The sequence below is a fragment of the Somniosus microcephalus genome, chromosome 1 (assembly GCF_052327205.1).
Source record: "Somniosus microcephalus isolate GS21.2 chromosome 1, FLI_Smic_1.0, whole genome shotgun sequence".
Taxonomy (NCBI): Eukaryota; Metazoa; Chordata; class Chondrichthyes; order Squaliformes; family Somniosidae; genus Somniosus; species Somniosus microcephalus.
Window position 1 is genome coordinate 109,891,873 of NC_140987.1, and position 9,279 is coordinate 109,901,151.

Genomic DNA, 9,279 nt, shown 5'->3' on the forward strand with positions numbered 1-9,279 from the left:
AATCACTAAGGAAGTGGTACTTGGTAAAATAATGGGACTCACGGCGGATAAATCCCCTGGACCTGATGGCTTGCATCCTAGGGTCTTGAGGGAAGTAACGGTAGGGATTGTGGATGCATTGGTAATAATTTTCTAAAACTCACTGGACTCAGCAAAGGTCCCGGCAGATTGGAAAACTGCTAATGTAATACCCTTATTTAAAAAGGGTAGTAGGCAGAAGGCTGGAAACTATAGACCTGTTAGCCTAACATCTGTGGTTGGTAAAATGTTAGAGTCCATTATTAAGGAGACAGTAACGGGACATTTGGATAAACATAATTTAATAGGACAAACTCAGCATGGTTTCATGAAGGGGAAGTCATGTTTGACAAATTTGCTGGAGTTTTTTGAGGAAGTAACATACAGGGTGGATAAAGGGGAACCAGTGGACGTAGTATATTTAGACTTCCAAAAGGCATTTGACAAGGAGCCACACAAAAGATTATTGCTCAAGATAAAAAATCACGGGATTGGGGGTAATATTCTGGCGTGGGTGGAGGATTGGCTCTCTAACAGAAAGCAGAGAGTTGGGATAAATGGTTCGTTCTCAGATTGGCAACCAGTAACTAGTGGTGTCCCGCAGGGGTCAGTGCTGGGTCCCCAACTCTTTACAATCTATATTAACGAGGAGGGGACCGAGTGTAACATATCAAAGTTTGCAGATGATACAAAGATGGGATGGAAAGTAGTGAGTGAGGAGGACATAAAAAACCTGCAAAGGGACATAGACAGGCTAAGTAAGTGGGCAGAGATTTGGCAGATGGAATACAATACTGGAAAGTGTGAGGTTATGCACTTTGGCAGGAAAAATCATAGAGCAAGTTATTGGGCCAGAAATTCGCGGCCAGAAGCGTGAGTACGGTCGGGGTACTCACGCATCTGGCCGTTGGAAATGCCAGCGTTCAGCAGGAACAGCGCATGCGGGGAACGCCGGCATTTCCAGACCCGAGGTCTATTCACAGCGCATGCGACTGCACAGGCAGCGCTTGCGCAGTGAACTTTGTGGATTTCAATGATGGATTCAGTGAGGGTAAGTCCTTAGAAGTTACACTTGAAAAAAGCAAATGTAAAGTTGTTCATTGGCTGCGGAGGAAGATATATTTTATCACTTCTGAAATGCAATATTTTTGTTTGGGAAAGGGAGGGAAGTTATTTTAAGAAATTTTAAGTAAGTTTTAAAGTTAAAAATTTTTTTTTTTTTAAAGGGTTTTCAGAACGGTAGGTAGAAGGAGCAATTGTGGCTGTGTGAATGGAATGTGAGAATGAGTTATGTATGTATGTCCACATATATTCCTTTACGTATATGTATGTATGTTTTATATTCCTTTACTAATGTGTATGAATGTATGTTTTTAATTATGATTTTCCAATAAGTTACTTTCTCTGAAAGTCATAATTAAATAATACATTCATACACATAAGTAAAGGAATATATACATAACACGCAAAGGAATATATACAGACATACATACTTTCAGAAGCTCCATGATAATAAATATCTTCCTCCGCAGCCTCTGGAGCAACTGTACCCATGCTTTTTTCATGTGTAAGTTGTAATGACTTGACCTCACTGAAAGCATTAATGAAAGCGGCGAATTATACTGCGCACGCGCTGCCTGTGCAGTCGCATGCGTTCTGCCTCTGAACCCCTTCGTTCAGAGGACAGGAAATGCCGGTTTTCCCCACATGCACTGTGCATGCTGAAAACCGGCATTTCATCCAGCCAGATGCGTAAGTACCCCGACCGTACTCGCGCATTTGGAAGGGAATTACTGGGCCAACATTTTACATGTCAATAAAATGAAAAATTTAACAATTGCACGACTTGCCCCCTCGCATCTGCGACTGAGGGTCCAAGGAGGTGCATTGCGCAAGAGGTCATCATCGTACGTATCCTCACACTGTTCCCTTTGGGGAACTGTATGAAGTGGTGGAAGGATTTATGGCCGTGATTAACGCTCATTCCGTGACCGTAACCATCTTTGAACCAGCCATTAGGGTGGTTAGTCCTATGGCAGGAGGGTTTTACGGGCTCCCACAACCCATCTGAGGGGGGGGGGGGGCCACCAACACCCACGGACGCAAGTATCCCGCTGGATGTCCACCCAGAATTTAAAGTTGGAGCTCTGACTCCACTTGCCGGGACTGTCTGGAGTGGGGTTCAAAACCCTACTCCTTCTGGCCCAGCGGCGGGGATGCTTACTGCTACGCAAAAGGCCCACTCCGCACAAAAGGTAACACCCATACGTTTCCTGCGCCTTTTCCCTCCCCGTGACTGGAGCCCTATGCTGCCATTTCACGTTGCTAATCGGACTGGGCCTTTGTCATAGCGGTAGGATCCCCGCCGCTGGGCCAGATTAGGGTAGGTTTTCGAACCCCGCTCCAGACAGTCCCGGCAAGTGGAGTCGGAGCTCCGGCTCTAAATTCTGGGTTGACATCCAGTGGGATATTTGCGTCCGTGGGTGTGGGTGGCCCCCCCTCCTTGTATAGCTTGTGGGAGCCCGTAAAACCCTCCCGCCATAGGACTAACCGCCCTAATGGCTGGTTCAAAGATGGTTACGGTCACGGAATGAGCGTTAATCATGGCCATAAATCCTTCCACCACTTCATACAGTTCCCCAAAGGGAACAGTGTGAAGACACGTATGACGACGACATTGCTAAATAAATAAATGGAATTAAAAAAATTCTTTTAGGGCTTTTAAAAGTCTTTAAATTGCTTTAATTCTCTTTAAAACGACTTCAGATTACTCAAAATAATGTAAACATTTTAAAAAGTTTATAAAAGTTACCAAAATCTTCAAAAAACTTCCAAAAACCTATTTAAACTGCTGCTTTGCATGTAAAAATGCTTAGCAGCTTGACAGAAACATTGGGGGCGTGTCCAGTGAAACTGAGACCTCAAGGGGCGTGTCTCACTTGCACTGCATGCTCCTGGCTTCGCGCTGGCTGCACTCCTGGGCGGCGTGACGTCATACGCTGCCCGGGATTCTTCTTTCTGTTTCAGCAAGTGCAGGCGTCCCTGGAGCTGATCGGCAGGAGCGCGGGGTAAGTGCAAAAACGGGGCTGCAAGCCCCGTTCAGCAATTTCTGGCCCATTATCTTAATGGCAAGAAACTGGAAAGTACTGTAGTACAAAGGGATCTGGGGGTCCTGGTGCACGAAACTCAAAAAGTTAGTATGCAGGTGCAGCAAGTGATCAAGAAGGCCAATGGAATGTTGGCTTTTATTGCTAGGGGGATGGAATATAAAAACAGGGAGGTATTGCTGCAGTTGTACAAGGTATTGGTGAGACCGCACCTGGAATACTGCATACAGTTTTGGTGTCCATACTTAAGAAAAGACATACTTGCTCTTGAGTCAGTACAAAGAAGGTTCACTCGGTTAATCCCGGGGATGAGGGGGTGGGCATATGAGGAGAGGTTGAGTAGATTGGGACTCTACTCATTGGAGTTCAGAAGAATGAGAGGCGATCTTATTGAAACATATAAGATTGTGAAGGGGCTTGATCGGGTGGATGCGGTGAGGATGTTCCCAATGATGGGTGAAACTAGAACTAGGGGGCATAATCTTAAAATAAGGGGCTGCTCTTTCAAAACTGAGATGAGGAGAAACTCCTTCACTCAGAGGGTGGTAGGTTTGAGGAATTTGCTGCCCCAGAAAGCTGTGGAAGCTACATCATTAAATAAATTTAAAACAGAAATAGATAGTTTCCTAGAAGTAAAGGGAATTAAGGGTTACGGGGAGCGGGCAGGAAATTGGACATGAGTCTAGGTTCGGAATGGTCATGGCCCTGTGGGTAGTGGAGTGGGCCCAGGGGCTGTGTAGCCTGGTTCTGCTCCTACTGTGTTCTAATTCTGTGTTAGATTTCACGAGATGGTTTTATTCCTGTTCCTGGCTGGGGTGGTGATCGCCTTTACAGAAGGTAAGTACTGTAGAAAATATAGGGACAGAGTGATCTCCTGGAAGAATTTCGATCGCCTAGATGGGTCGGAGAGGAATTTCCCAGATTTTTTTCTCCCAAATTGGCCATTGGGTCTTTAACTGGTTTTTCGCCTCCCCGGGAGATTACATGGGTTCGGGTGGATGCAGAGTGATAGAAGTTCAGCCATGATCTTATTGAATGGTGGAGCAGGCTCGAGGGGCCGATTGGCCTACTCCTGCTCCTATTTCTTATGTTCTTATGTTCTTATGTTAGATCCGTGTATCTTAATGTTGTGTCCTTCAATAATCAGACAAAGACTGCAGGGAACGATCAACAGGTGTTTACTGAATGAGGGTTCAAACTGCAACTGACTGTACAGATCACTACTCAGGGTTTATATACAGGTGTGGTCACTGCCGGTACTACAGGATACAGGAGCTGTAAAAAGTAGTTCTCCCCCTTAAAGGTAAATACATTACAATTCCTCCCCTTTTAGATTAACAGTACCATAACACTCATTTAACAATTAAATATCAACTAATTACAATTAACACTTTTAACATGCAACATTAACTGAAAATAGTCTATTTATAAATTTAGTCTTTGGGGAGGCTTCCTGATTCTTTCTGGATAACGCCTTTCCCGAGTGTCTCGCTCTTGGTGCGGAGGCGATTCTAACACCCTGTCGTCAGTTGATTCATCAGCTTCCAATGCTATTGTTTCTGAGGTAGATGCGACCTGTACGTCGGGTTCCTCACCAGGTACGTATGGCCGAGACATGGTGTTGACTCGTTCCTGTGATTCTAGGATCTGGTCAGCATGGCGTCTCACAATGTTCTCCCCAACATCCACTGTGTACATTAATGGCCCCTGCCGTGTGCATATCGTTCCTGGTTGCCATTTCTCTGTTCGGTAGTTGTGGGCCAAGACTGGTTGCCCTACATTGAAGCTCCTTGTCGGCTTCTCATTGATGTCCTGGAATTGCTTACTCTCAACATCTCTTCGTACATTTGGTCTGAGCAAATCCAGACGAGATCTCAACCTTCAGTTAAAGAACATCATGGCCGGGGCCTGGTTGGTGACTGCCTGTGTCGCATTTCTGTAGGCGAACAGGAAATTGTTCACCTTATGCTGCAGTGGAATGTCGTCATCGCACATGACCTTTACTGCTTTTTTATAGGTTTGTACGAACCTCTCAGCCAATCCATTTGTGGCTGGATGATACGGGGCGGATGTGTAATGCCTTACCCCATTCCTTTTCATAAATCTTCGAAACTCTTCGGACACAAACTGTGGTCCGTTATCAGAGCAAATCTGCTCTGGCAAGCCGTTCCTGGCAAAAATGGTCCGTAGGACTGCAATAGTTTTCTCTGTGGTGGTGGAGGACATTTTGATCACCTCAGGCCATTTCGAGTGCGCATCCACGGCTATTAAAAACATTGAGTCCATGAATGGACCAGCAAAATCAATATGCACCCGTTGCCATGGAGATGAGGGCCACTCCCATGGGTGTAGAGGGGCATGTGGTGGTGCATTTTGGACCTTCTGGCATCCTGAGCAGCTCTTGGTCAGGTCCTCGATTTGCTGATCGATCCCCGGCCACCACACCTAAGCCCTAGCAAGGCTTTTCATTTTCACCCCTCCCAGATGACCTTCGTGAAGCTCATTGAGCACTCTCTCCCTTAACTTGGTTGGAATTAGCACTCGGCTCCACACATCAAGGTCCCTGGCATACTGACAGCTGTTCTCTTCTGGATGAGAATGCTGGCAACAGTGAGTCGCCATGTGCTGGCCATCCCTTCACCGTCAAATCATATACCCGAGACAGTGTCGGGTCATTTCGGGTCTCCTTCTCTATACCAGCGTTAGTTACTGGCAAGCATTCAATTATAGTCGAATAAAATATTTTGACAGGATCCACTGCTGGTGCTTCCTCCGCAGTAGGCAGTGGCAGGCGTGATAGCCCATCAGCATTTCCATGCTGTTTCGTGCCCTTATACTCGATTTCATATTGGTGCGCCCCTAGAAAAAGGGAACATCTTTGTAGCCGTTGCGCAGTCATCACCGGAACGCCCTTCTTTGGATTAAAGATGGAGACAAGTGGTTGGTGGTCAGTCAGCAAGGTGAACTTCTGCCCGTGCAGATAGTGATTGAACTTTTTCACTCCCCACACTAGGCTGAGGGCCTCCCTGTCAATCTGGGCGTAGTTACGCTCGGCTGAGGTTAGTGACCGAGACGCAAAGGCTACTGGCCTCTCTGAGCCGTCCGGGAATTTGTGCGACAGCACCGCTCCAATGCCATAGGGTGATGCATCACACGCCAACCGAATTTGTAGTGCTGGGTTGAAATGAGCCAACACCTCTTTTGATGTGATCAATGCTTTGCTCTTCTGGAAAGCTCATTTACATTCATCATTCCACTTCCTTGGTACCCCGGTTTGCAGTAGGGTGTTCAGTGGGTGTAGTACGGTAGAGAAATTCGGCAAGAACTTATGGTAGTAGTTCACCAGCCCGAGGAACGACCTCAGTTGTGACACATTTTCCAGTGCTGGAGCCTTGACTACTGCCTCAATCTTTTCAGGGGACTTATGTAACCCCTCTTTATGAATAACGTGGCCACAATACGAGATCTGCTTCTGGAAAAACTCGCATTTGTGGCGATTAGCTCGGAGCCCATATTCCTTCAATCTAGTGAGCACCTGCTCCAGGTTGGCGAGGTGATCACTGTCATTTTCGCCCGTGACCAGGATGTCGTCCAAATAACACTGGGTCCCTGGAATCCCTTGCAGGACTTGTTGCATTGCCCTTTGCCATATAGCCGGAGCTGATGCTACCCCGAACACCAGCCGGTTGTTTTGGTAGAGACCTTTATGAGTGTTGATCGTGAGGTACTGTTTCGAGGCTTCTTCTACCTCCATTTGCAGGTACGCCTGGGCCAGATCAATCTTAGTGAAGCGTTTCCCTTCAGATAGCGAGGCGAAAATATCTTCAATCCGCGGAAGCGGATATTGTACAGTGCGAAGGACTGGGTTCACTGTCACCTTAAAGTCCCCACAGATGCGAACCTTCTTTGGTTCCTCAGGCGTATTACTCAACGACCTCTTCGTTACAGGAACGATGGGTGTAGCCCTCTCGCTCCAGTCCACTTTGAACAGTACTCCTGAACGTTCCAAACCTTCCAGCTCTGCTTCGACGGCTGGGCGGATCGCATAAGGTACCGGTCTGGCCTTAAAAAACTTTGGGCTTGCATTTTCCTCTATTTTGATCGTCACTGTTATGCCTCTTAGTGTTCCGAGTCCCTGCTGGAACACTTCTTGTGCGTCAGTTAGCATTTTTGACAGTCGTTCAGGTGTGACGTCGTCATCCTTTTTGGCATCTACAGTCAGTGCTTGTATGGAATGCCAATCTAGCTGTATCTTCCGGATCCATTCACGTCCTAGTAGTGGTGGTCCTCCATCTGGCAAGGTCCAATTTTGGTGTTTCCTTGCCGTTATATATAACGTTCACCCTTATTTTTCCTTTGGGGTAGACTTTTTGCCCCGTGTACGTCTTCAAGACAATCTTTGTATCCCTCAAGGGTATATGTGAGAATAGCCGCTTGTAGTCCCTTCACTTTATGACTGTTAGGGCTGATCCTGTGTCCAATTCCATTTTCACTTGGACTCCTGCTATCTTGAGCGTGACCCAGATAGTTTGGTGATCCTCCGTTTTGATCACATTATGTAGTTTCAGACAACCCAGCTCCTTGCTTCCGGAGTCTGTATCACTCTTCTGTTCGTCTGAACTACTCTCCGTCACCTTATGTACCTTCTTGTACTTCTCCTGTGGAGATTTCTTGCTGCTGGTTTTCTTTCCCGACCTGCAGACTCTTGCTATGTGTCCTACTTTTCCACACTGTCTGCACACTTTGTCCTTCAACCAGCAATCATTATGGTCGTGTGTGGTTCTGCCACAGCGATAGCACTTCACTGTTCCGTATGACATTTCATTTGTGCCATATTCTTGCGGTCTCCGTTGTATCTCTGCAGCGCCCGTGCTGCTGCTTCGTGTGATACTGCAATGCTGAAAGCCTTGTCCAGCGTAAGATCCTTTTCTGATAGAAGCCGTTTCTGGGTTCCTTCACTTTGAAGCCCACACACAAACTTGTCCCTTAAAGTATCTGCTAGTCCCGTTCCAAACTGGCAGTGTTTCGATAGCTTGCGCAGTTCCGTTAAATACTCAGCATTACTTTCATCTTTATGCTGGTTCCTTATGTGAAACTTAAATCTTTCTGCAATCAGCAGCGGTGTGGGGTTTAAGTGGTCCTGTAGGATTGACACTATGTTTTCAAAATCCTTTTCTACTGGATTCTCTGGGGTTACTAGGTTTCGTAGTAAGCCATACGTTTTTGCACCCATTGAATTCAACAATACCAGTTCTTTCTTGTCATCTGGCACTTCATTCGCCTTGCAGTATACTTCTATGCGTTCGACATATGTCGTCCAATCTTCAACTTCATTGCCGAACGCTGTGATACTGCCACTCTTCGGCATTTTTGGGTGTGGTTAGACTGGCTTAAAATGGCGTCTCCTGCGCTTTCCTTTCTTCCCCGCTGCGGCTTTAAATGGTGTCTCCCGCGCTTTCCTTTCTTCCCCGCTGTGGCTTAAAATGGCATCTCCCGTGCTGCTGCCAACGCCGCTCTCGGCGGTCCTCGTGGTAAATGGCGACACCCTGTGGGTTTCGTGCGCTGCTCCTGCACTGCTGCCAATGACGCTCTCTGCGGTCCTCGTGGTAATGGCAGCGCCTCACATTTTCCTGCGCGCCTCTCTCCCCCGTTGACGCTGCTCGGCCCTTGAACACCGGCTGCGCTCTGCTCTCTCTCGTCTCTCTCCCCGTTGACGCCGCTCGGTCCTGAACACCGGCTGCGCCCTGTGCGCTCTGCCCTCTCTCCCCCGTCGACGCTGCTCGGCCTTTTTCTGTGCCGCTCGGTCGGCTCTAGCCGCCGCTGTCCGGGAAGGGTCTGCGCAGTACCTGTTGCCAGCCCGTTTCGCTGGACCACCTTGACTGGAAAGCCAAGCCTGGCTCCCGACAGCCTCCCCTGTGATGCCCAAATCTCCGCTGGATGACTGGGCAGTTGCCCGTGGTCGACGCCCGTGCTTCTGGACTCGACCTCCTTCCACTGTTCTCCAGGAGCGAATCCCTGGGAGGTGATGCAGAGTTGCAGGTAGGTTCGGATCTGCATCGTCGCCAATGTTAGATCCGTGTATCTTAATGTTGTGTCCTTCAATAATCAGACAAAGACTGCAGGGAACGATCAACAGGTGTTTACTAAATGAGGG